The 26,135-nt window shown below is 38.5% G+C and overlaps 1 long non-coding RNA gene and 1 pseudogene across 1 annotated transcript; both read left to right on the top strand.

The window, feature by feature from the left end:
- Positions 1-26,135, top strand: part of LOC145652841 (NLR family CARD domain-containing protein 3-like) — a 260,507-nt pseudogene that overhangs the window by 119,228 nt on the left and 115,144 nt on the right.
- LOC145652861 (uncharacterized) lies at positions 4,492-10,584 on the top strand. The gene is made up of 2 exons (XR_014119132.1): positions 4,492-7,856; positions 8,980-10,584. It is a non-coding gene; the product is annotated as an uncharacterized LOC145652861 (long non-coding RNA).

Below are 26,135 nucleotides of genomic sequence, written 5' to 3'. Positions count from 1 at the left end.
GATCCAGACCTCGGTGACCTCACAGCTGGCTAACGGCATGACTACACAGGCTGGTTTGGGTCATAAATGCCTGAAACATGACAATGTTCTTAATAATGAGCATCTAAATAACCATCTGCTTATTCAGCACTTTTTCCTTTTTTTTTTTGTCTGCATAGCACAAAGTTAGTACTTAAAACCCAAACACAACACAAAAGTTAAAAGAGAACAGTACAGTTCTATTGTGTACTGTGTTATGATTATTCTTTATGGTGTAACTGAAGTGATTAACAAAAAAACACAATTTTATTATCTGATAAAAGGTCAAAGTAAAAGACTTGTGGATTTAATATTGATTTTGGATTTCTATAAATTAATGTGAAAGGACTAAACTAACACACACATACAAATCAACCATTTAACAACACTAAACATTAAATTTAAAGTAAAAAAGTATGAGTGGTGGCGCTCAACATCATGGGAGTCACCTTGCTCCCCTCCACTCTCCTGACTGGATCCCACGTCAAAGATTATAGCAGATGTCACATATATAAATATACACTGTGATGGCACGGCCCCCTCCTCCTAGACTCCTCGCTGTTTGTTTGACGTCACGTGTGTGTGTCTTCATTGCCACACCCCACCCATATGTCATACCTGTCTCTGGTTATCTCCCTTGTTAATGTGTATATTTAAGGTCCTGGTTAGTTGTTGGTCTTTGTCGGTGTTTGACCCTATATGCACTGTGTCAACGTGCACATACTGCTTATTGCTTGTTGTGTTTTTGTCTCATCACTGAGTAGTACTTTGTGTTTTGGTTTCATTTTTGTCATGGTCATTAAACATCTGTGTTTATACAATGACTCACCTTTGCATCCTGCCTCTGGAAAAAGGCAAAGAAGTGATGTAACCGTCCCAGTCCAGCCCATGTGAAGGAACTCTTCATAGTACTGGGCACGCTCCATGTTAGTGCAGAGGGTGAGAGCTCCACTGGGATATTTAGGGAAGGCCTGGAGATCCACCGACAGACTCTCTGGAATCCTGCTTGCCCTTCCTGGAATTCAGGATGGTGAATCTGCAGGGTTTTACATAACCGGAATATCGGGACAGTTATGAGGATTATGGCATGGATGAGGATTATGACAACAGTAGTCTCCGATCAGACGTGGATTCCGATCGCTTTATGTACCCTTCAATGAAGGTGAAGGAGTCCCTCCACGAGGATCCCACTTTTGGGGTTGGAAATGGAATCAGGAAACTCCAATGACAATGAGCCCCTGGAGTCTAAGCCTTTACCCAGAGCACTCTCATCAGCAGTCTCATTCAGAAATACCTCACATTATTTTCAGACGTTTCCACTCGTACGACTGTCCTTCAGCATGAAATTGATGTTGATTCTCATTCACCCATTAGACAACACCCATATACCAATCCCCAGAAATATACATTGCTAAATCAAGAAACCAAGTATTTGCTAGAAAATCATCTTGCTATCCCTAGTGTTAGTGCCTGGTGTTCCCCATGCTTTCTGGTGCTAAAACCAGATGGCACATGTCGCTTCTGCACTGACTACAGAAAAATAAATGCAGTTATTGTTTCTGGTTCCTTCCCAATGCCTAGAATGGAGGATTGTGTGGATAAGATGGGGTTCAGCTAGATTTGTAAGTAAGCTTGATTTACTTTAGGGATATCAGCAAGTTCCATTAACCTCTCATGCATCTGACATTTTGGCATTTGCTACCCCTGACTGTTTCCTACAATATACGGTAATGCCTTTTGGTCTTAAAATGCCCTTCTACCTTTCGGTGTTTGATGATTATGATTTTAGGTGACGTGCCTAACTGTGAAGTCTATTTGGATGATGTGGTTGTGTATACCAAAACTTGGGAACAACATGTACAGTTGCTTGATCTTGTTTTTAAGAAGCTATTGGAGCCTCCATTGTGCTTAATCTTGAAAAATGTGATTTTGGTAAGAGTGAGGTTGCCTACTTGGGGAAACTGTTGGGTTGTGGTTGTGTGCCTCCTCTTGATGCCAAAGTACAAGCAATCAAGTCTTTTCCTGCCCCAGAGACGAAAAGACAACTCCGACGCTTTTTGGGCATGGCAGGTTTTTATCGTTGCTTTTGTAGGAACTTCTCTGATGTTGTTTTACCCCTCACAAATTTGCTTTCTGACACCAGCCATTTTGAATGGTCACAACCGTATCAAGATGCATTTGACTCAGTGAAAGCTTTGTTATTCAGCACTCCTGTTCTAGTAACCCCTGATTTTACTCGTCCTTTTACACTTGCGGTAGATGCCAGTGGTAGTGGAGCCGGTGCTGTCCTCCTGCAAGAGGACTCACAAGGTCTAGATAACCCTATTTGTTATTTTTCTAGAAAGTTTGTGAAACATCAGCTGGCCTATAGCACTATTGAGAAGGAGGCCCTTGCGCTCCTCCTAGTGTTACAACATTTTGAGGTGTACCTTGGTGGTCGTCCGGACCCCATCACCATATACACTGATCACAATCCGCTCGTGTTCTTGCAGAATATGGCTATTGCCAATCAACGCTTAATGCGTTGGTCTCTTATCATCCAAGTGTTTAATATTGACATCAAACATAAAAAGTGTTTAGAAAATGTAGGGGCAGATGTTCTTTCCAGATGTAGACGGTTTGGGCATGTTTTGTTGTTTGTGTGCTGGAACATCCTCTGGAAGTCCACGCTTATGGGCAGGGGTTTTACGGAAAGGTGTGTGTGTGTGTGTGTGTGTGTGTATGTGTGTGTGTGTGTGTGTGTGAGAGTGTGTGTGAGTGTGAGTGTGAGTGTGTGTGTGTGTGTGTATGTGTGTGTGTGTGTGTGTGTGTGAGAGTGTGTGTGAGTGTGAGTGTGTGTGTGTATGTGTGTGTGTGTGAGTGTGAGTGTGTGTGTGTATGTGTGTGTGTGTGTGTGTGTGTGTGTGTGTGTGTGTGTGTGTGTGTGTGTTCTAGATCCACTGCCAGGATTTCCAACATTTTTGAGTCTATGTACTAAAATGATGTGATCTATAGTGTCAAATGCTGCACTCAGATCAAGTAATACAAGCAAAGAGACATAATCCTGGTCAAAAGCCAACAACAGGTTATTAACTACTTTAATTAGTGCTGTCTCTGTACTATGATTAGGCCTAAACCCTGACTGAAAGCCTACATTTTTCTGATTCTGATTCAGATATGACCTTAGCTGCTGAGCTACAGCTTTTTTCTAGGATCTTGGAAGTAAATGAAAGGTTTGAGATTGGCCTGTAGTTTGACAGCTCACATGGGTCAAGGTTAGATTTTTGGATAAGTGGTCTAATTACTGCTAATTTGAATGGTTTAGGAACATAGCCAATGTTCAAGGAGGAGGTTCTTAAATTTAGTAAAGGTTCAGTTACTTCGGATAGGATTTCCTTAAGAAATGTGTGAGGGCAGAGTATTTCTAAGTAGATGTGCAATTGTACTAAAAAGAAATATAGCATTATTCTGGTTATTTTCTATGAGGTTTGAGAGATAAGATGTTGGAGTGTTAATAAGTGCTTTTCTATGGAAGGCTCTCCTTCCATGCAAGCTGGAAGACTACAAGCTTAGTGTGGCACCATTTATGTTCTATTTTTTGAGTGTTGTACAAATTTTTGCCCCTAATTTTTTTTTATTCTTAAGTGGAGCAACAGCAAAACTGGCCTAAGATCAGTGAAACAAGGATGAACTTGTTCTTTGGAGATGCATTTGGGATGTAGTACATTAATTTGTCCAGATGTATTACTGTAGATGTTTTAAAGGGCCAAAGTGTCAATGAATGTTATCAACTTGAGTACAAAAGAGTGTCCCCAGTCATGACCTGAACTTGTCATGTGATGGTAAAACCAATAAAAGGGGATTGATTGATTGATTGATTGATTGATTGATTGATTGATTGATTATCTTGTTCTGTGTTCTGCCTGTCAGATGCTGCAGGGTAGGCTGTGGACCCAGAAGCGATAGAGACAGGTGTACTCTGGGTGACCCCAGTTATGCCAGGACTGGTAGTTCCACCAGGCAGTACACCTTACTGGGAGACTCCTGCAAATAACACACCCTACTCTAATATATCACCACATACTACAATATTATATATCATTATAACATGGACTACACACTATAATCTTTCACACATAATCCCTTCACAAACACACATATGCACACCAAGGACAATCCTTGTCCAAACACACAGACGCACGCACACACATGTGCTTGCACTAAAACACACATTGTAATGCATTATTCTTTACATATTTTCTGGAGGACAGAAACAGCACCAGTAAATGCTTTGTCAATATTTCATTATCAATATATCCATATTTTACAGTATAATATGAAACACATAAGAAATATACTTATCATACAAATACTGCACACATGCCTACTCAGGTGTATCTACAGCAGATATTACTTATAGTAGTGTGTGTGTGTGTGTGTGTGTGTGTGTGTGTGTGTGTGTGTGTGTGTGTGTGAATATGTAAAGTATATATAAATACATTAAATACACTAACACCAATAATACATTATTAATAATAATAATATTAACACTACTAGCTAGTGTGGAATCAATCATTGACTAAGGAGAACCAGTCCCATGCTCCTGTAAAAAAAAATAACACACCCATCACTAAAGTCCCTGTCAGCTACACGTCACTAACATGCCAGTTATCAAAACATTTCTTACCAATATATCTGCTGTCATTTCCTAACTGCTACCAGCAGACCTATCAGCTTACACTGCATCGTTACATGTGCGTTTCTGTCATTGTGTCTTTTGTGTGTTGAGTACAAATGTTTTTTTTTCCCCACACAGGAGCTCGGACATGAGATGATTTGATATGTAGTGACTCAGAAATGCAGACTCACCGAAAAGCAGCAAGAGGAGGAAGAGGAAGATAGCCTTCCTCACATATGCAGTGTGTCTGTGGAGAGACAGAGGGAGAACATAGCAATGCAGAGTACAGAGTTGTATTCACAAACACAAACATGCGCATACACACCCATGTACACACATATACACTTTCATATGCACAAACACAAACTTACCTGCTGAGCAGAAAAACATCAAGCAGAGAGATTCCAGAGGTCAGGCTGTGCCATGCTGTTCCCAGCCACCAGTAGAGCAATGCAAAGGCATGAGCTAAACACACAAACAATACATCATTAAAACAAGTGATAATGATGCTTTGTCCGTAGTAAACACAGAATGCAGCAGAAAGTAAACATTTTATGAAAACATGGGACATGTTGATGCTACTGCAGTACTAATTTACTACTGTTTTAGTATTTTTTTAGTATAACTATAGTATAGTTTTAGAATAGCTTTAGTATAGCATTAATGCCACTTTAACACTGCTTTAGTAACAGTTCAGTGAAGTACAATGAAGCAAATTCAATTGGACCGGGGGAGTTGGAGGTGGAATTTAAGTATTTAGTGCATATGAGGTATATGATGAGTATTAAGTAAATGAATTGATGTATTGACAATATGCTTAAAAAGTTTATTACAGCAATTCTAATTTAGTACATACATGCCTATAATACATACAGACTTCCATAAATGTGTGTGTGTGTGTGTGTGTGTGTGTGTGTGTGTGTGTGTGTGTGTAAGAAAAAACAATGATTATAGCTTGTCATGAACTGGTTATAAACAGTTGAATATGACATCAGCACTGACCTGTAAATTCATCCTCCGTGATGAGCTCACTGGTGTATGGGCCATGTGATTGGGTGAGCCTGCCAGCATGGCTTCAGGTGTTGGAGGACCTGACCAGCCCGTGGTTGCCTGCCTTCCTCTGGAGAGAAACAGAGACAGAAACAGAGAAAGAGGAAGAGACAGTGAGAGAGAGGCTGATGTACACCAAATACACATGCACTCTTACACATATGTACACACATGTATGCACACACACCTGAAGGGCGTCTCTTTGTAAGAGATGGGTCGAGTAGATCCATTAGAACAGGTTCCTGCAGTGTCGTTATCGTGGCGTTAGTACCAACTTGTTAGTAAATGTACACTGCGCCTTGACATCTCTGCGTGTCAATTAATCAGTGAGTCAATGGGTCATTTAAAAGGATCTAATGTTCTCATTTATTCATATATGCTTTCAAGGAATATAGGCATGAAGTTCCATCTGAATGTTACATTAATGAATAGGACATACACTAAAATTTACTTACTAAATACTTCAATGTTATTTAAATAACATGGGACTCAGACTCTTTCTATAGTCTTTTGCTGCGATTCATGAATGGCTTCTCTGCGGGTTGACCAAGTGTTGTTTTCCTAGATAATAATCTAGTCCTGGACTAATGCGGAACTAAATTGCAGTGTCATCTCTGAAGCACATCCCTAATGGACAAGGCTGTAATGGACAAAGTGACAATAAATAATACATGCAAATAACAGAGAATCAAAAGGCATCAGCTAAATGCCATAAATGTAAATAATTAGCCTTTGTGGTTGAATATATTTGTTAATATTCTATGTGTCCTGCTTATAGTGTTGTAATTTACCTCTTTGTGTCATTTTCTTAGAACATACATAAAACAACATACCCAAGCAACTGCATATCAAGTATGGTCATGGAACCTGTACCTGTACATAAACCAAACAATAAATATCTGTAAGGCTCGGTGCAGGCCGATACCCCTCCGGCCACCAGAGGGAGGCCTCGACTCAGTCATACCACTAATCAGACTTAACGCCCAACAGCTGGGCTAGGCCTATATAAGCCCAGTGACCCAGTCACTCAGTGCTGGGTCTTTGCCAAAGTTCTGAGCAAAGCTCCTAGCTGCTACCTTCAGGTATTGAGGTCTGTGAGCCCTTGTGATACACCCCACTTCTGTGCTGCAACGGTGTCTGTGTTTTTACACATCCCTTCCCATCTCCAGTTTTCCCCCTCTAATCTGTCTCCCTTCCAAGGCTCCCCTTAGCCATTACAGTTCCTCCCTGTTTTCTGGCTTTGTTTGGGAAGTTTTAGTTTGGTTTCCCCCAGAGCATCTGGGCTGCCATTCTTCCCATGGTGTCCTTGGTTCTCCCTTTTCCCATGCTCGGTGTGGTGTTTAGTTTTTTTTCCCCTCTAGTTTTGTCGTCCTCCGTTCCTCTGAAGAGCGATATACGCACACGTAGTTTTATAGCTGCCGCAGTGTAGCGGGTCTTTCTCTGCAACAAAACGGCCAGGGTTCAACTCCCCTTTGGTTATTTAATTGTCTTGTTTACCTGTTGCCCGATCTAACTGTTCTGCACACGAGCCCACTGTTTGAGCATGGTTGCTCAGCCAGTAGGCTGTCGGGGTCATTACCCAGCTGACTTGGGTTTGAGCCCACCTTACAATACCTAAAGACAATATGGGGTTAAAGGAGTGTAAACACAAGACACGTGTTGACAAAACAAAAGTATGTGGCCAGTGGCACCATGTAGTGTTACTATTTATTTTTATCAAATGTTTTATAACATTTTTATAATACATTAGACTATAGAATATAATGACACTAAAGTTGAAAATAAAGTTAATGTTTTATAGTGCTGATAAAAAAAAAAAGTAAAATCTGAAGAAATATGATGCATATAATATACAACAAGCAATTACCCTTGTTTGTGACTTTTGTTTCTTTTGTGTATGTGGTGTTTTTATTAAGACTTTCTTGGTATGAACTCTGATCTCACGTTCAGTTGAATAATAACTGTGAGGCAGAGTCAGTACAAGTATTGAACCATTTTACATGTTTGGTTTACTCCTTTGTCGGTAAGTTATTGAATGGATGAAAGATTGTTGTGTAATATTTTTTGACATTGTCTTTTGTTTCAGCAGAAAGCTGAACGTCACAAGAAAGCCCACCAAAAACAGAACAGAGTATGTACAGTTACACTGTGTACTTCCTTATTCAAGTATTTAGAGTATGTAGGAAGAGTCTGAATGAGTACTGCACAAACTAACTAGTGGTCTCTGTTGACGTCGGTGAAGCTATCCGTGCGTTAGCGCTTCATGGTCAAGTCGCCGAGATTCAAATTGAATGCGCCTATATGCACGATATTGCGGCATTTGGTTGCTCACTTCAAACTAACAATCTCTCTAAGCATAGAAAAATGCAGACTAACAGTGTTTTTTGAAGAGCTTTGGATTAGACACGTACTTTTACAACAAAAATACAAAATGAAGTGTATTTGATTAAAAGCAAAACATTCACAAAGTTTGAACCATGAGCTCAGAATACTGATGTTATATATATAAAATGTGTATAGTGTACGAAGATGTGCTGCTGCATGAAAGTACACATTGCTGGTATGTATACTTTGAATGGATATTGCATCAACACTATTAAAAATATGTTAAAGTAGCTTAATAAGCACTGCTCAAAATGATTTTCCTATAGAGTGCTTCTCAGAGGTTTATCATACAGCTTGACTGCCAGCTAAAACATCACTTAGCAGTAGTGCAATATTGTACATATCTCCAGTGCTGAAAAATCAGACTGAAAAAAAAAAAAAAAGATTGAACGCACTTGGCTATCAGATCAAATTTGAAAAAACTCTACTGTGCCAGTTTTTTTTTTTAAATATATTTATATTGAAGTCCTACTTTTAATGGGGTTTAAATGCTCACTCATACAGAGAACGTATGATTACTATATCTATGAATTTTCCCATAATGCCAAATCAGTTCCACTACCACCAAAGAGTGACAGCCTTTGACTTTCACATCTGCAAGATTTGGCAATTTCTACTGTACTATTTTTTTCTTTTTTCTTTTTTCAAAAACCAGTATTAAAATACTAATGTGGTTAATGGGGCTTAGAGACATTTATCTATAACTTACTTATTTTAAGTAATGTGGTCATTTACATAATGTTCTATAGGTCTATGCAGTCTTTAAAATCAGCTTTGGGTAATTATGTTTGGTGTCATTTGTGACTTTGTAAAACATAACTCATTACATATCTGATAAAGTTTTTCTTTTCCTGATTATCAACCAGCAGAAGAGAACTGGTGTTTGCTGAATCAGAAGAGACCAAGAGTCAGATGTGTAACTTTGTGCTTTAAGTCAAAGTAAATGTAATGTGTGTTGTTTTTGTCCAGTAGAAAGAAGAACACAAGTAAGTGTACGTTGGAGAGGAAGCAGTTGTGAAGAAAGATAACAAACATACACCCAATTTTACACACACTCAAGTTAACTGAAACAGAAATATCACAGAAAAACATCTCTGCATACATTTAAAATTGCATTTATTTAAAGATTTTTTTATTTATTTTTTTCTCTCTCAGGAAGTAATAAGTGTCAGGAATGCTGGATGTCAGACAATCTCAGGTTGGAGAGCAAATGTGCAAACATGGCCCTGAAGGTTTCTGTTGCTTACAAAGGCTGTAAGGCAACTGACTGTGGTCATCTACAGAGCAGGTGAAGTCCATTCATTTCACATGCACTGGAGCAGGTGCTGAGACACAACAGACAAATAAAACAAATCTGACTCAATACTCAATACTCTAGTATTCGATGGTGAAATAAATGTCAAAAGAAGTCATTTTTTTTAAACCATTGATGCGAGGTCCCCTATGCTCACCTGTCTGTTGTCCCAGCTGGTCAAGCCCACAGTTCCTTCTCCCTGTTAACAACAGAGAGAAATAAATCTTCACGACAGATGTTTCTTTGGCTCCAGGGGAAGTAGAGGCAGCCTGGCCATCCTGGCACTTGTCCTGCCTCTTGTTTTTATCCTCAGTCTTGCATGGCCGGGGCACGCGGTTGCGACGTGGCACCAGGGAGGGGGCAGGCGGAGCTGGGCGCGCAGCTCTGCTCTCTACCTTATGTAAGGTCGCCCTCCTGATGAGCAGCGGTTTGTGGCAGCTCAGGTCATACTGGTGCTGGGAAGCTTCGACCTTGGAGGCACACTGACGGGCTGACGTTAGCCTCTCCAGGTCCTGGTAGAGGACCTCACCCACTTCTGGCCTGGTGTAAAATGTGGAGTTCACCTCACTGTGCTTGTCCTGCACCTTTCCTGGGACTTCCCTGACATGTTTGTGGGGGACATGCAGGGTCACAGCAGGCTTTGGGCTTTTTTGTTTGAGAGCAGCCAGCTTTGGGTGAAGGGCGGGTAGCCTTGAGATGGATGGAGCTGGTGGAGTGTGATCAGCCTTCACACTCATAGCACTGCTCTTGGTGTGTGGCTCTACAACCAGAGAAGGGAACCGAGATTTGCTGCATCGCTGACCTTCATCCAGGAGTCTGCCTGTTGACTTTCCACCATTTTTTACATCCGTGGCCTTCAGCACTGCCGATAATGTTGTGCCCGTGCCAGATTTTCTCAGGTTTAGAGGTTTATATTGCTTCCTCTGGGGCACTCCAGAAATTTCTGGGAAATAGATGCTGCTTCCTCCTCTGTGCGAATTAACGAAATGAAAAGGAGAAATTTTTGGGTTGGCCATTGCCTCTGTAGGGCTTTTTTGTGGAGCCTGGATGGTCTTCAAATCAGGGAAGAAGTTCTTGTTTGTACTTCCTGTTCCCCTCATGATGATCTCACTGTGGAAAACCAGAAAATATATAAAATCTTTAAATACTTTACAAATAAATATTAAATTATACCTCTAAACTGTGTGTTTCGTTCGATGTCGGTCATCGTACATGTGTACACGTTCGTGTTAGTGTTATTGTTCATTGTTTACTGGTTGTACTCGTTATGTGTGTTTCTGCCTGTCCCTATGTTCACGCTGCAATGGTTTGTTACATATGAGTGCAGTTACCGTTGATTACTAATCTTTTGTGTCTAATAAATGTTTTTCTGGGACGAGAGAGGTCTGTGAGTCCTGCTCCTTGCCCTGCAGGACGCGGGCCGTGACACTTTTCTTAATCTATTCAATATTCTATTAAGATGATCAGCACAAAAGTAACAATTTTAATTTGTTCATGGGCATATGCGTAAATTATGATGAGGATGCTACATATCACTACGGTTGAAAATCAGATTATAACATTCCTAAATGGCTATTTTTATCCCCAACACTTTTTGAAAGTAAAGATGTTAATGTTTCATCTACAAGCAATCTTTCCTTCATTTATTAATTCATTTAAGTAACACACATGTTTTAGTCATCGTGTTTCTAATGACAGAATCTGAAAACGTTCATGATTCTAATCTGAAAACTCCTATAATTTCACACAATGTCAAAACGCAGCGCAACTGATATTTCGTGAAACGAAAATGAATTTTAATCAAAATACAAAAGTTGTTTAACAAATATATCTTAAACTACATTACTGATACTTTTTGACGCCGACAAGTATACAAACGCCATAAATGTGTACATTCTTCCTTTTAGACCAAGCGCTGATATAAGTGAACGTACGTGCCATCGATGATAAAAGAGATGCGAATTTAAGGGACATCAGAAACGAATCCAAAACACAGCACTTTTCAAGAGAAATAATACGCTTTGTATATAAACACACGACGTCTCAATCTAAATAACACATGGAAATTATTTCCTTTATGCATTCTTTTCATATAGACGTTTCCCAGTTTGCCTTAAAGAGGATAGTTAGGCCTACCTTTGATATCGGAGAAATCTATAACTGACAATAATCCAATTTATCCACAGGAAAATGTGAAATAACAATTGTTGAATATCCTTGTAGTTCGTAGTTTGGTTTGTCCAGTTTGCGCAATCTGTCAAAATGGTAACCATGACGCCAGTTAAGCCTTTTTATATATCTGCTTCTGTGACGTCACAAACAGCAGGTGTGACGACATAAACACGGCTGTCTCGTTTTACCATTACTAAAATGTACTTCTGGACTGTGTATTACTGGACCTTTTGATTGATAGTTAGTGTAAGTTAAAATATCTTATTTCCTCTCAAGCGCAGACGTTGCTTCGGCAAAAAGCTCCGGTGTTCTGTCCATTAATATATTAGGCCTATCCAGCTATGCAACTGTTCATCTTATTTGTTTTTGATGCATTTTTTCAATGTATAAACCATTCACATATACATGGTAAATGTGTATAAAATTTCTTGTATTTGTAATATTAATTGAATGTTTTGCCCCCTCAGTCCCTTAACAATATCACATCATTCGAGCTCTGTTCACTTTTTTATGTGGTGCATTATAAGAACCCACATGTAAATCTCCTCATGCTGACAAACCTGCAAGTAACATATTTTCTTCCTCATCTCCCTGATGCTTTTTGTTTAATCTTGCTAGCTATTATTATTATTATTATTATTATTATTATTATTATTATTATTATTATTAACATTTATATAGCACCTTTCTCAGACTCAAGGACACTTTACAGGCAGGTATCAGCTGTTATAGTCACTCACATGCCGATGATTAGTTAACATGCTACCGTAAACTTCAACCTAGATTTTGGTGTTTTTCTCCTCCTGTAATGGTACACTGGAAATGATTAGATTTCTTTGGCTAAAGCAATGTCTTCATTAAGTCCCATTTCATGTGAACTTGTTTCTTTCTTTTTTTTAATTAAATCTGGCAGACAACCTTAATAATCATGGCTTTTACACTTTGACCAGGTGGCTAAATTCACTAGGTTAGCTAGCTACCCTGAATCATCAAGAATTGATTCAGCAAACAATCAGGATAGATTTTCATTTCGTTTTGATTCAAACAAGTCAGGACAAAATAGCTAAGTAAAGGAAATAGCTAGGTTAGGTAGTTAACCACTCAAAGTAGCTTACTTTAGGTAGATATTGGTAAAAATGCACTCTTAACTAGGTACACTAGCTAGCAGCTGTGATTATGCTGTGATAAACAAATATTGACAATCATAGATTTTAGATTCCTCAAAACAACTATTCTATATTTTGATGACATCTTTGCATGTTCTGGGTCTTTATTTTTACATGTGCAGAGCACTAGTGCAGTGAGGAACAAAGTGCATCAAAAATTCTGGTTGTGCACAAGTAACCGGCTAACGTTTTAGGATTTGACTTTTAAGACAAACAGAAATTTTGATGCAGACAAGAGAGGCATGTCTTGTTTTTGAGAGGCAAATTCTTGCTCTTTTAGAAAGATTCTTGTATATTATTGGTATTACAGCTTTTTTGATGTACAGCAATAACAAAGACCTATTAATGAATAACCAGCTAGAATTTGCTTTAAAATGTAATTTGCTTTGAATAAGAGCACCTGCCAAATGCTGTAAAGCTTAAGATCTGTTCTTGGAATGTATCCTGGACACTGATGTAAACTATCAAAAAATGTATCGGGATATTCTGCTTTGTTCAGTATTGAAGTGTCTGCAAATTGTTTTTAACTTATTAGTTGCCAAAAAAAATAAATAAACAAAAATAAAAAATGGAAAGACACACTGCAGCATGTAGGAGCATCTTTAATGGGTATGTTAGTATTTATTCCAGCTCTGAACCCACATATTTAACCAAGCATGGAAAACTGCATAAAGGAAAGCAAGGCAGAACAGACTGAAAACTGTCAAAATATGCCAATGTTCAGGCAAGCTTTCGAAAGAGAAAATGTCACATACAGTGTTACGGTGAGCCAGTGCATAATGCAAGAAAGAGTGAGATAACTGGGATTAACAAATGTCTACAAAAATGAATGTAAAACTTCACATTTGAAGCTTTGAAAAGCTAATATGATTAAAGACAGCTCCATATAGCATGATTTTAACAAAATGAAATATAAAGGATAGAAAAACAACAGGAACACACGTGTGAAGTGCCAACACCTTGCGTGTTACGTGAAATGGAACTAACAAGTAAAACCAAAACGATCGTGACAAATAGGATAAAGAAACACTTAGTTTTAATAAACAAACAAATACTCAACAAAATCAAAGACAGACAGCAATACCGGGTAAGCATTTACGGGAAAGGCAGCGTAGACGGCAAACACAGAGGGAGAGCACAAATGAGATGTAAACAAACAAAACAGGAGCAAGGAGCTAGGTGTAACACAGGTTCTTATCACAAACACAATGAAAGACAAACACACTCTAACCAAAACAAAGCGAAACAAAGACCGACGAGAACTAACCAACAACCAAGAGAGACATATTATCAAACATATATCAACGAAGGCACAAGGAGAAACGAAAGCTAACCATAAGCGACGAGAAACAATAACTGTCAAACAAGATACGTAGGAACGTTTTTTTTTTTATAAGACTATAATCAGGGATAAATTAGAAACAGTTGGAGACAAAGGGGAGGAGACAGGGAACCATAGAGAATGACAAAACCCCGGAAGTTACTAGGTTGCCTGGGAAACGGGGAATGCTCCGGTCTGTAGACGTGACAGGCACACAGCATCATGGGAGTCACCTTGCTCCCCTCCACTCTCCTGACTGGATGCCAAGTCAAAGATTATAGCAGATGTCACATATATAAATATACACTGTCATGGCATGGCCCCCTCCTCCTAGGCTCCTCGCTGTGTTTGACGTCACGTGTGTGTGTCTTTGTTGCCACACCGCTCCCATGTGTTATACCTGTGTCTTGTTGTCTCCCTTGTTAACGTGTACATTTAAGGTCCTGTGTAGTTATTGATCTTTGCTGGTCTTTGACCCTATGTACAATATGTCTTTAGCTGCCGCTGCATGCACAAACCCATTATCGCTCATTGTGTTTTAGTCTTATCACTCAGAGTAATTCTTATTTTTTTGGTTTCATTTTTCTTGTGATCATTAAAACATCTATATTTATACAACGGCTGCCTCCCCATGTTAGACACTTGCAACAAAATGCTTTTATAATTGGACACAAAAAATTACAAAAAGGAAAATACAAGAATATAAAGTTATATGAATGTATGGTATAACAAAGGATATTGGGAGTTAGGAGTGAAAGAAATGTGTAAACAGAATAGAAGATAAAGTATGTGAAGTATGGTTATAGTATAAAGTATGCAGTCTGTTCACTGCTATTGATATGGTGTCATATGGTCTGCAGCACTGAGCTGCAGGTATTCAGAGTAATAAACATCAATAATTTTTTCAGTGTAGAATGTCCAGTGTCCAGAATGGTTTTTAACTGTGTATGTACGTGTGTAAAAGTGTTGTACTGGATGAGGGCCTCAATTTTTTGCAAGAAGAAGCTCTACCTCTTTATCTTTGAATCACTTTCCTGGCAGTAGAGGGACAAATCTGTTGTTGGGAGCTAGCTTTGGTCGAGCTCCTCTTGCGGTAAATAAACAGCAGGTCAGGAAACCCAGATTATGCACTTAACTGAACACACCATCTTGAGGGCCCACCTAAACTGCTTGGTGCGGTTCAAAAAGCAGGCTGTGATTTTTACCGTTAAATTCTGAGTTTGTTAAATTAAAACTCACATCTTGTGAGATGTGTCTCCACCTTCTGAGAAATGTGTAGGATTGGGGCCTGCAGCTTTTTCTTGCTGAGCTTTGTTTTCTTATGGCTACCTTGTTTTGGGATTCACCTGATTTTTTTTATTCTAGTATGTCAACTTCACTTTGTAATACATTTATGATCCACTATAAGAATCACCATTTGTGTGAACCAATTCAGTCTGATTCATATGGTATTAACATTTAACATAATGTTCTTTAGTGCTGTTAAAAATTAACTAATAAATAAATGCCTTCAGAAGATTCTGTCTTTTGCTCCTATAAAATACTAATTCATTTTCAGCAATTCATTGTTCTCTTCACTAACAATGGGGCTTCTAAAGTTAATGGTTCCTATTACATTTGTTAGTTAAAAAATAAACTAATAAATAAATGCATTCAGAATAAAAATGTATATCAGCTTTATTCCCCTTGTATAAGACTTTTGCTCCTATAAAATAATGATTCATTTTCAGCAATATATTACAAATAATATAATACAAACATAATAATGTAATACAAAAAAGTATACAGTCACAAATATTTTAGCAATTAATAATTGTTCACCCCTGTTGTTCATTCATTGGTTAAACAACTTCTATTACAGAGATCAGAATTTTTTTTGTGTCTCACAAATTCTTTACAAGTATGGGCAAGTATATTTTGCATACTTGTATGTACCTGTAGTGTATCTGAGGGTTAAAAAAATATACTACATGCACAGGGCTTCTCTCTTATGTGTACAACTGTCCCTACCCACTTATGCTAATGTGAAAAACTTGAAAAGCTTGTCTTCACACTCAAATGTCAGTTCAGATAGAAATGGACCTGGCACGGATTACAAATCATCTTTTAAAAAATCCACTTATCTTCATTATTATCAGCCTTGTTGCTTCTGAAAAATGTATTGAGTGATTTTGTATGCCCTTGTAAAAATGTCCATCATCAGAAGACTTATTTTCTGTTTGTACCTGATACCACCTGCAGTTATTGCTGGTACTCTTACATTATACCTTGAGTCTGGTACTGGCAAGAAATATTGTTCAATTTTGCAGGGTATTTTTTTTTCATGTATTTACTATACATCTACTATACTATACATTTAGTATACATCTCTTGAAAGCAACCCAGATAATCCTTGGGAATGGTGTAATATAAAACAACAACTGTCTGATTACCAGGACCAGGCAATGGATTCATATTGCAGGTCTAAGGTCAGCTACTTGTAGTTAAATGTTTCTGATTATTGGTGCACAGTTATTATGTACCATAACTATGTTACTTGAATTAATACAATGTTATCCCTTAAAATTAAAGAGGTTAAAATGAATTGTTGTAAGATCCACAGGGTCATGTGTTCTGCATCATATGTATTACTATGTGTACTTTTTATAAACAATTGTAATAAGGCATGTTGCATCCTTAGTGTTATGATCAGTCCCTCCCAGCTTCCATGTTCCGTGTTTTCCCTGTCTTGTATATTTCAGTTCCATTGCATAGTTTCGTTTGTCCGCCCCTCGTTTGATTTTCCACACCTGTCCCTTTTTCTTACCTGGTTAAGTTCATGTATTTAAACCCTGTCTGATGCTCTGTTTTTGGCTGTTCATTGCATGTTTATTTGAATGGGTGTGTTTATTAGAATCTGTGTTTCAAAGCCTTCGTTTGTGTTAACGTATTTTGTAATGATGGGTGGATGAAGCCCCATTGAAGCTTTAAGAGCTTCTTCCTGATTGTGTCGAAAAAGATTCGATGCATTGGAGCATTGAAATCCGACAACAGAGAAGAGTGACATCTGTTGGCTAGAAAAAAAAGAAAAAAAAGCTTGCACATCAACACTGCGAAGCGTGTGCTGTGTGGTCTTACAGTTCTTGTGTTTGTTCAGATCCGCTGAAAATCATATTTAATTATTAAAATGTTGCAATAAATGTTTGAATGTCGTCATTATTGATTGTAGAATGTATAAGGCCTACGGAAAAGAAATATCAGTCATATATTAGTAATCTAATATATTAGCATTTCAGGTGCCCACACATTCAAGAAGATCCCCAAAATCCATTTGAGAGAACTTTGGTGAACAAACTATACATTGTTAAGTTGTTTGCTGCGACGGCTGGCTAGCTAGCTAGTCAATTAGTGTATTTTGAGGCAGTTTTTCATAGATGGTTCCAATGAACCGGTTAAGCTAGAGAAACCCAGTGTTTGAACAGGAGTTAGTTAACTGCTGGCTAACGTTAACTTAGTTCGCTAGCTAACAGCTTGTTGTATAGATGACTTGGTGGTTATTCTGGCGAATTGAGCTAGCTAGCGCTCGCTAACTGCTAGCTAGCTAACTTGTTTAGCTGGTAGTTTGCTAACGTTAGCTAGCTAGCTCTGTGTTTTATTGGTGGTTCTGACAAGCTAATGCTATACTATAATACTAGACTATAATTGGCAATACTATAAAGCTTACTGAACTGAACTTAATTAACGCAGCCTTCCAGCCCTGCTCAGAAAGTCCTAATTACTAGTTTGGAGGTCGTAATTACGACGTGGTTATGCGTTTAAGAGGTTATTGGTCGTAAAAAAGGATGCCATGAGAGAACTACTTTTGTTAATGTTAATATCGTCATTGTGTGTGTGTGTGTGTGTGTGTGTGTGTGTGTGTGTGTGTGTGTGTGTGTGTGTCTCTACATTGCCATGCCCCCACCCTTGATAGTCAGATGCATATTACACCTGTCTCTACATTGCCATGCCCCCACCCTTGATAGTCAGATGCATATTACACCTGTCCCTCATTAGAGTTGTTAACATGTGTATTAAAATCCTTGTGTTAGTCATTCCTTGTGGGTTTTTAACCGAGTGTGTGCTGCCATACTCAGCTGTCTTATTGTGTTTAGATTATGTTTTCTCTTTTTTTAACCCTGTGGTGTGCATTGTATTTTACCTTTGTTTTTTACTTCGTGTCAAAATAAAACGTTTTTGTTTGAATGACGGCTCACCTCTGCAGCCTGCCTCGCCTCCTAATGTCACATTTGAAACTTTCTTGATATTGATTAATCATTCAATTTTGTGTAACGTACACTCCCCTACCCACACTTGGTATGGCCTGCTACATGCTGGTGGAGTCATCTTAGTTGACTATGTTCACTGTGACTGCCTCCTTGTTTCTAACCATCCCCCGTTTTTGTCATAGTACTTCATCACACCTGCATATCTTAGTATCTTAGCTGTTCCCAGGATTTCATTCTTCTGGACAGAGAGCTCCGTTGTTGTTCCTGGTACTTGCTGGAGCCAGTTTTGGGGGTTCACCAGTATTGCGGTTACAGCCCCTAGTGCTCCGATTACCACAGGAACCACAGCTGCCTTGCCCCCCCACATCTTTTCTATCATTTCCTTTAGCCCTTGGTATTTCACCCCCACCAACCCCTGATGCCCCCTGCTGTAGCCCACCACACCTCCACCCAGGCCAACTACTTCTCCGTTGGCCTTGATGGACGTTCTCTTGTGGGATGGGTTTTGGACACGTGCACACCATCGGGACCAGACTAGGACTTTTAGAAAACTGGACTAATGAATTGCTTATTTACAAATTTTATTTATTTATTGATTTTTTTTTTTTTATTGTTACTATTGTGGTGACCATTGTTGACCAGAGGAGGATGGGCCCTCCCTTTGAGCCTTTTCTTCTTTACAAGGTTTCTTCCTCGTGCTCTAGGGAGTTTTTCCTCACCACTGTCACCCTTGTCTTGCTCACTGGGGGCTCGGACTTGAACATTTGTAAAGCTGCTTTGTGACATCTGTTGTAAAAAGTGCTATATAAATACTTTTTTTTTTTGGATTGTCATTCAAATCAACAGTTTTAACAAACAGCTAATCATGGGTGTATCATAATATTACGGTTAACTCTATTCTCCATCTTTGCATTACCTGTGTCAAACCATGAACGCAATCTTCAGTCTACAAAAAGAATGACGAGCAGATCAAGTACTGGCAGCATCAGTTCAGTGTAACATTAGTCAACACATAAAACATAAGTAAGCTCTATGTGCTATTTGTGAATCAACCTAGATGTTAATGTCTCACTTCACTCAAAGCCAGTGAAGACCAATTCTAATGCTCCATAAAGTATTATGTATTGATATGGAATATCCTTCACATTTAAAAGCAATTTAAAAACTGTCACGGAATGTTCCCATCTCACTGTCACGTGGTACGGTCCGCCACGTACAGTGGGAGTTCATTGTTTGTCTCGTTTGTAACCACACCCATGTTTAGCACACACCTGCACCTGCTTTAGTCTTGTTAAGTCTCTCTGTATTTAAACTGTTGTAGGTGTGTGCTTAGTTGTCAGTTATTGCCCATGTTCATGTTTGTGCTTATTGTCTCTGTTTTGTTCCTGTTACGTGTTGGTGTTGCATGTGAGTGCCATTTGTCTTCATTGTTTGTTTATTAAATGTCCTTTCCCTGTGGCACTACATTACACTTAAAGCCTGTAATGACCTGGTATGATTCTTCTAAACAGTGCCCTTCAGTACAGTTATATTGGATGAGTACATTCACAAGTCTAAGCTGAATAAGCTGTCTGATTAGTAATGTAATGCTGTGTGATGTCATGACTCTGAATATAGACCACAGTGGTGTTGCAGAAGGAGCAGACTGTCTTCCTTCTCCATCTGCTGCAGCAGCTCATGTATGGATATCATTTCAGACCAGGGGATCTAAACTGAAAAGGGCACTGTTAAGAACACCTCTAGATGATACATTTATTGATGAACGGTATCACACACACATGCACATTCCTGGTAGGTAGTTTGTGCAATACTCATTCAGACTCTTTCAACGTATCCTTAAAACTTGAATAAGGAATTACACAGTGTAACCGTACATACTCTACCGTACAGACATCTACAGCTTTAAGCAACAACAAAAGACAATGTCAAAAAAAAATAATACACAGGAATATTTTTCATCCATCCAATAACTTACTGACAACGGAGTAAACCAAAGCCATAAAATGGTCAGATACTTTTAGTGGTCAGTAAAAGTATCTCACCATTTTATGTCTTTGGTTTACATATGATTACGTATGGAGAACGTATGATTACTATATCTATGAATTTTCCTATAATGCTAAATCAGTTCCACTACCAGCAAAGAGTGACAGCCTTTGACTTTCACAGCTGCAAGATCGGACAATTTCTACTGTACTTATATTTATTTTATTTTTTCAAAAATCAGTATTAAGTACTAATGTGGTAAATGGGGCTTGGATACAGTTATCTATTAATTACTTAATTACTTATTTTCTTATGGTTTTACTCACTGGAAGTAATGTGGTCATTTACATAACTTGATCGGTAGGTCTATGCAGTCTTTAAAATCAGCATTGGTTAATTATGTTTGGTGTCATTTGTGACTTTGTCAAACATAACTCATTACATATCTGAAAAGTTTTTCTTTCCCTGATTATCAATCAGCAGAAGAGAACTGTTGTTTTCTGAATCAGAAGAGACCAAGAGTCAGAAGTGGAACTTTGTGCTTTAAGTCAAAGTAAATGTAATGTGTGTTGTATTTGTCCAGTAGACAGAAAAGAACCCAAGTATGTGTATGTTGGAGAGGAAGCAGTTGTGAAGAAAGACAACAAACGTACTCCCATTTTTACATTTGTACTGGAGGTTCTCTCTTTAGTCATCCTACAGGAAATGGAGACACACTCAAGATAACTGAACCAGAAATATCACAGACCAACATCTCTGCATACATTTAAAATTGCATTTATTTAAATATTTTTTTTTCTCAGGAAGTAATAAGTGTCAGGAATGCTGGATGTCAGACAATCTCAGGTTGGAGAGCAAATGTGCAAACATGGCCCTGAAGGTTTCTGTTGCTTACAGAGGCTGTAAAGCAACTGACCGTGGTCATCTACAGAGCAGGTGAAGTCCATTCATTTCACATGCACTGGAGCAGGTGCTGAGACACAACAGACAAATAAAACAAATCTGAACAGGACTATTGCCTACAATGACTGTTTCTTCACTAATTATGAAATATAAGGTTAATTTAGGAGTGTTATATGTAATCTCTTTAGTACATTCTTGATTCTTTTGCTGCGGTTTTCGTTACAGACTCCATTCTCAAATATCCTTAGATGTGCCATCATTTAATACAGTTTCTAGTTTAGCAGATGAAATGCTAAATGATACACAGAACCTAAAAGAAAATTAACTCAATACTCTAGTATTTGAGGGTGAAATAAATGTCAAAAGAAGTCATTTTTTTTAACCCATTGACGCGAGGTCCCCTATGCTCACCTGTCTGTTCTCCCACCTGGTCAAGCCCACAGTTCCTTCTCCCTGTTAACAACAGAGAGAAATACATCTTCACAACATATGTTTCTTTGGCTCCAGGGGAAGTAGAGGCAGCCTGGCCAGACTGGCACTTGTCCTGCCTCTTGGTTTTCTCTTCAATCTTGCACACCCGGGGCACACGGTTGCGCTGTGGCACAAGGGAGGGGGCAGGCGGAGCTGGGCACGTAGCTCTGCTCTCTACCTTATGTAAGGTCGCCCTCCTGATGAGCATTGGTTTGTGGCAGCCCAGGTCATGCTGGTGCCGGGAAGCTTTAACCTTGGAGGCAAAATGGCGGGCTGATGTTAGGCTTTCCAGGTCCTGATAAAGGACCTCACCCACTTCTGGCCTGCTGTAAAATGTGTTCACCTGACTGTCCTTGTCCTGCACCTTTCCTGGGACTTCCCTGACATGTTTGTGGGGGACGTGCAGGGTCACAGCAGGCTTGGGGCTTTTTTGTTTGAGAGCAGGCAGTTTTGGGTGGAGGGCGGGTAGCCTTGAGATGGATGGAGCTGGTGGAGTGTGATCAGCCTTCACACTCACAGCACTGCTTTTGGTGTCTGGCTCTACAAGAGAAGGGAATTGAGCTTTGCTGCATCGCTGACCTTCACCCAGGAGTCTGCCTGTTGACTTTCCACCATTTTTTCCATCCGTGGCCTTCAGCAGTGCTGCTAATGTTGTGCCCGTGCCAGATTTCCTCAGGTTTTGAGAGACTTGAGGTTTATATGGCTTCCTCTGGGGGACTCCAGAAATTTCTGGGAAATAGTGGCTGCTTCCTCCTCTTTGCGAATTAACAAAATGAAAAGGAGAAATATTTGGGTTGGCCATTGCCTCTGTAGGGCTTTTTTGTGGAGCTAGGATGCTCTTCAAATCAGAGAAGAAGTTCTTCTTTGTACTTCCTATTCCCCTCATGATGATCTCACTGGGGAAAACCAGAAAATATATTAAATCTTTTAATACTTTACAAATAAATATTAAATTATACCTCTATAAACTGTGTGTGTTTCGTTCGATGTCGGTCATCGTACATGTGTACACGTTCGTGTTAGTGTTATTGTTCATTGTTTACTGGTTGTACTCGTGTGTGTTTCTGCCTGTCCCTTTATTCATCGCTGCAATGGTTTGTTACATATGAGTGCAGTTACCATTGATTACTAATCTTTCGTGTCTAATAAATGTTTGTCTGGGACGAGAGAGGTCTGTGAGTTCTGCTCCTTGCCCTGCAGGACTCGGGCCATGACACTTTTCTTAATCTATTCAATATTCTCTTAAGATGATCAGCACACACGTAACAGTTTTAATTTGTTCACGGACATATGCGTAAATTATGATGGGGATGCTACATGTCACTACGGTTGAAAATGACATTGTAACATTTCTAAATGGCTATTTTTATCCACACCACTTTTTGAAAGTAAAAATGTTAATGTTTCATCTATAAGCAATCTTTCCTTCATTTATTAGTTAATTTAAGTAACACGCATGTTTTAGTCATCGTGTTTCTAATGACAGAATCTGAAAACGTTCATGATTATAATCTCAAAACTCCTATAATTTCACACAATGTCAAAACGCAGCGCAACTGATATTTCGTGAAACGAAAATGAATTTTAATCAAAATACAAAAGTTGTATTACAAATATATCTTAAACTACATTGCTGATACTTTTCGATGCCGACAAGTATACAAACGCCATAAATGTGGACGTTCTTCCTTTTAGACCAAGGGCTGATTTAAGTGAACGCACGAGCCATACATGATAAATGGGATGCGAATTTAAGGGACATCAGAAACGAATCCAAAACCCAGCACTTTTCAAGAGAAATAATACGCTTTGTATATAAACACACGACATCTCAATCTAAATAACACATGGAAATTATTTCCTTTATGCATTCTTTTCATATAGACATTTCCCAGTTTGCCTTAAAGAGGATAGTTAGGCCTACTTTTGATATCGGAGAAATCTATATCTGACAATAATCCAATTTATCCACAGGAAAATGTGAAATAACAATTGTTGAATATCCTTGTAGTTCGTAGTTTGGTTTGTCCAGTTTGCGCACTCTGTCAAAATGGTAGCCATGACGCCAGTTAAGCCTTTTTATATATCTGCTTCTGTGACGTCACAAACAGCAGGTGTGACGACATAAACACGGCTGTCTCGTTTTAGCATTACTAAAATGTACTTCTGGACTGTGTATTACTGGACCTTTTGATTGACAGTTAGTGTAAGTTAAAATATATTATTTCCTCTCAAGCGCAGAGGTTGTTCTCCTGTGTTCTGTCCATTAATATATTAGGCCTATCGAGCTATGCAACTGTTCATCTTATTTGTTTTTGATGCATTTTTTCAATGTATAAACCATTCACATATACACGGTAAATGTGTATAAAATTTCTTGTATTTGTAATATTAATTGAATGTTTTGCCCCCTCAGTCCCTTAACAATATCACATCATTCAAGCTCTGTTCACTTTTTTATGTGGCGCATTATAAGAACCCACATGTAAATCTCCCCATGCTGACAAACCTGCAAGTAACATATTTTCTTCCTCATCTCCCTGATGCTTTTTGTTTAATCTTGCTAGCTATTATTATTATTATTATTATTATTATTATTATTATTATTAACATTTATATGGCACCTTTCTCAGACTCAAGGACACTTTACAAGCAGGTATCAGCTGTTATAGTCACTCACATGCCGATGATTAGTTAACATGCTACCTTAAACTTCAACCTAGATTTTGGTGTTTTTTCTCCTCCTGTAATGGTACATTGGAAATGATTAGATTTCTTTGGCTAAAGCAATGTCTTCATTAAGGCCCATTTCATGTGAACTTGTTTCTTTCTTTTTTTTATTAAATCTGGCAGACAACCTTAATAATCATGGCTTTTACACTTTGACCAGGTGGCTAAATTCACTAGGTTGGCTAGCTACCCTGAATCATCAAGAATTGATTCAGCAAACAATCAGGAAAGATTTTCATTTCGTTTTGATTCAAACATGTCAGGACAAAATAGCTAAGTAAAGGAAATAGCTAGGTTAGGTAGTTAACCACTCAAAGTAGCTTACTTTAGGTAGATATTGGTCAAAATGCACTCTTAACTAGTTACACTAGCTAGCAGCTGTGATTATGCTGTGATAAACAAATATTGACAATCATAGATTTTAGATTCCTCAAAACAACTATTCTGTATTTTGATGACATCTTTGCATGTTCTGGGTCTTCATTTTTACATATGCAGAGCACTAGTGCAGTGAGGAACAAAGTGCATCAAAAATTCTGGTTGTGCACAAGTAACCGGCTAAGGTTTTAGGATTTGACTTTTAAGACAAACATAAATTTTGATGCAGACAAGAGAGGCATGTCTTGTTTTTGAGAGGCAAATTCTTGCTCTTTTAGAAAGATTCTTGAATATTATTGATATTACAGCTTTTTTGATGTACAGCAATAACAAAGACCTATTAATGAATAACCAGCTAGAATTTGCTTTAAAATGTAATTTGCTTTGAATAAGAGCGCCTGCCAAATGCTGTAAAGCTTAAGATCTGTTCTTGGAATGTATCCTGGACACTGATGTAAACTATCAAAAAATGTATCGGGATATTCTGCTTTGTTCAGTATTGAAGTGTCTGCAAATTGTTTTTAACTTATTAGTTGCCAAAAAAAATAAATGAACAAAAATAAAAAATGGAAAGACACACTGCAGCATGTAGGAGCATCTTTAATGGGTATGTTATTATTTATTCCAGCTCTGAACCCACATATTTAACCAAGCATGGAAAACTGCATAAAGGAAAGCAAGGCAGAACAGACTGAAAACTGTCAAAATATGCCAACGTTCAGGCAAGCTTTCGAAAGAGAAACTGTCACATACAGTGATACGGTGAGCCAGTGCATAATGCAAGAAAGAGTGAGATAACTGGGATTAACAAATGTCTACAAAAATGAATGTAAAACTTCACATTTGAAGCTTTGAAAAGCTAATACGATTAAAGACAGCTCCATATAGCATGATTTTAACAAAATGAAATATAAAGGATAGAAAAACAACAGGAACACACGTGTGAAGTGCCGACACCTTGCGTGTTACGTGAAATGGAACTAACAAGTAAAACCAAAACGATCGTGACAAATAGGATAAAGAAACACTTAGTTTTAATAAACAAACAAACACTGAACAAAATCAAAGACAGACAGCAATACCGGGTAAGCATTTACGGGAAAGGCAGCGTAGACGGCAAACACAGAGGGAGAGCACAAATGAGATGTAAACAAACAAAACAGGAGCAAGGAGCTAGGTGTAACACAGGTTCTTATCACAAACACAATGAAAGACAAACACACTCTAACCAAAACAAAGCGAAACAAAGACCGACGAGAACTAACCAACAACCAAGAGAGACATATTATCAAACACATATCAACGAAGGCACAAGGAGAAACAAAAGCTAACCATAAGCGAGGAGAAACAATAACTGTCA

This window comes from Electrophorus electricus, chromosome 21 (assembly GCF_041902795.1).
Source record: "Electrophorus electricus isolate QZ-2024a chromosome 21, ASM4190279v1, whole genome shotgun sequence".
NCBI lineage: Eukaryota > Metazoa > Chordata > Actinopteri > Gymnotiformes > Gymnotidae > Electrophorus > Electrophorus electricus.
Note: the sequence above shows the minus strand (reverse complement) of the source record. Positions and strands in the feature narration are given on the sequence as shown.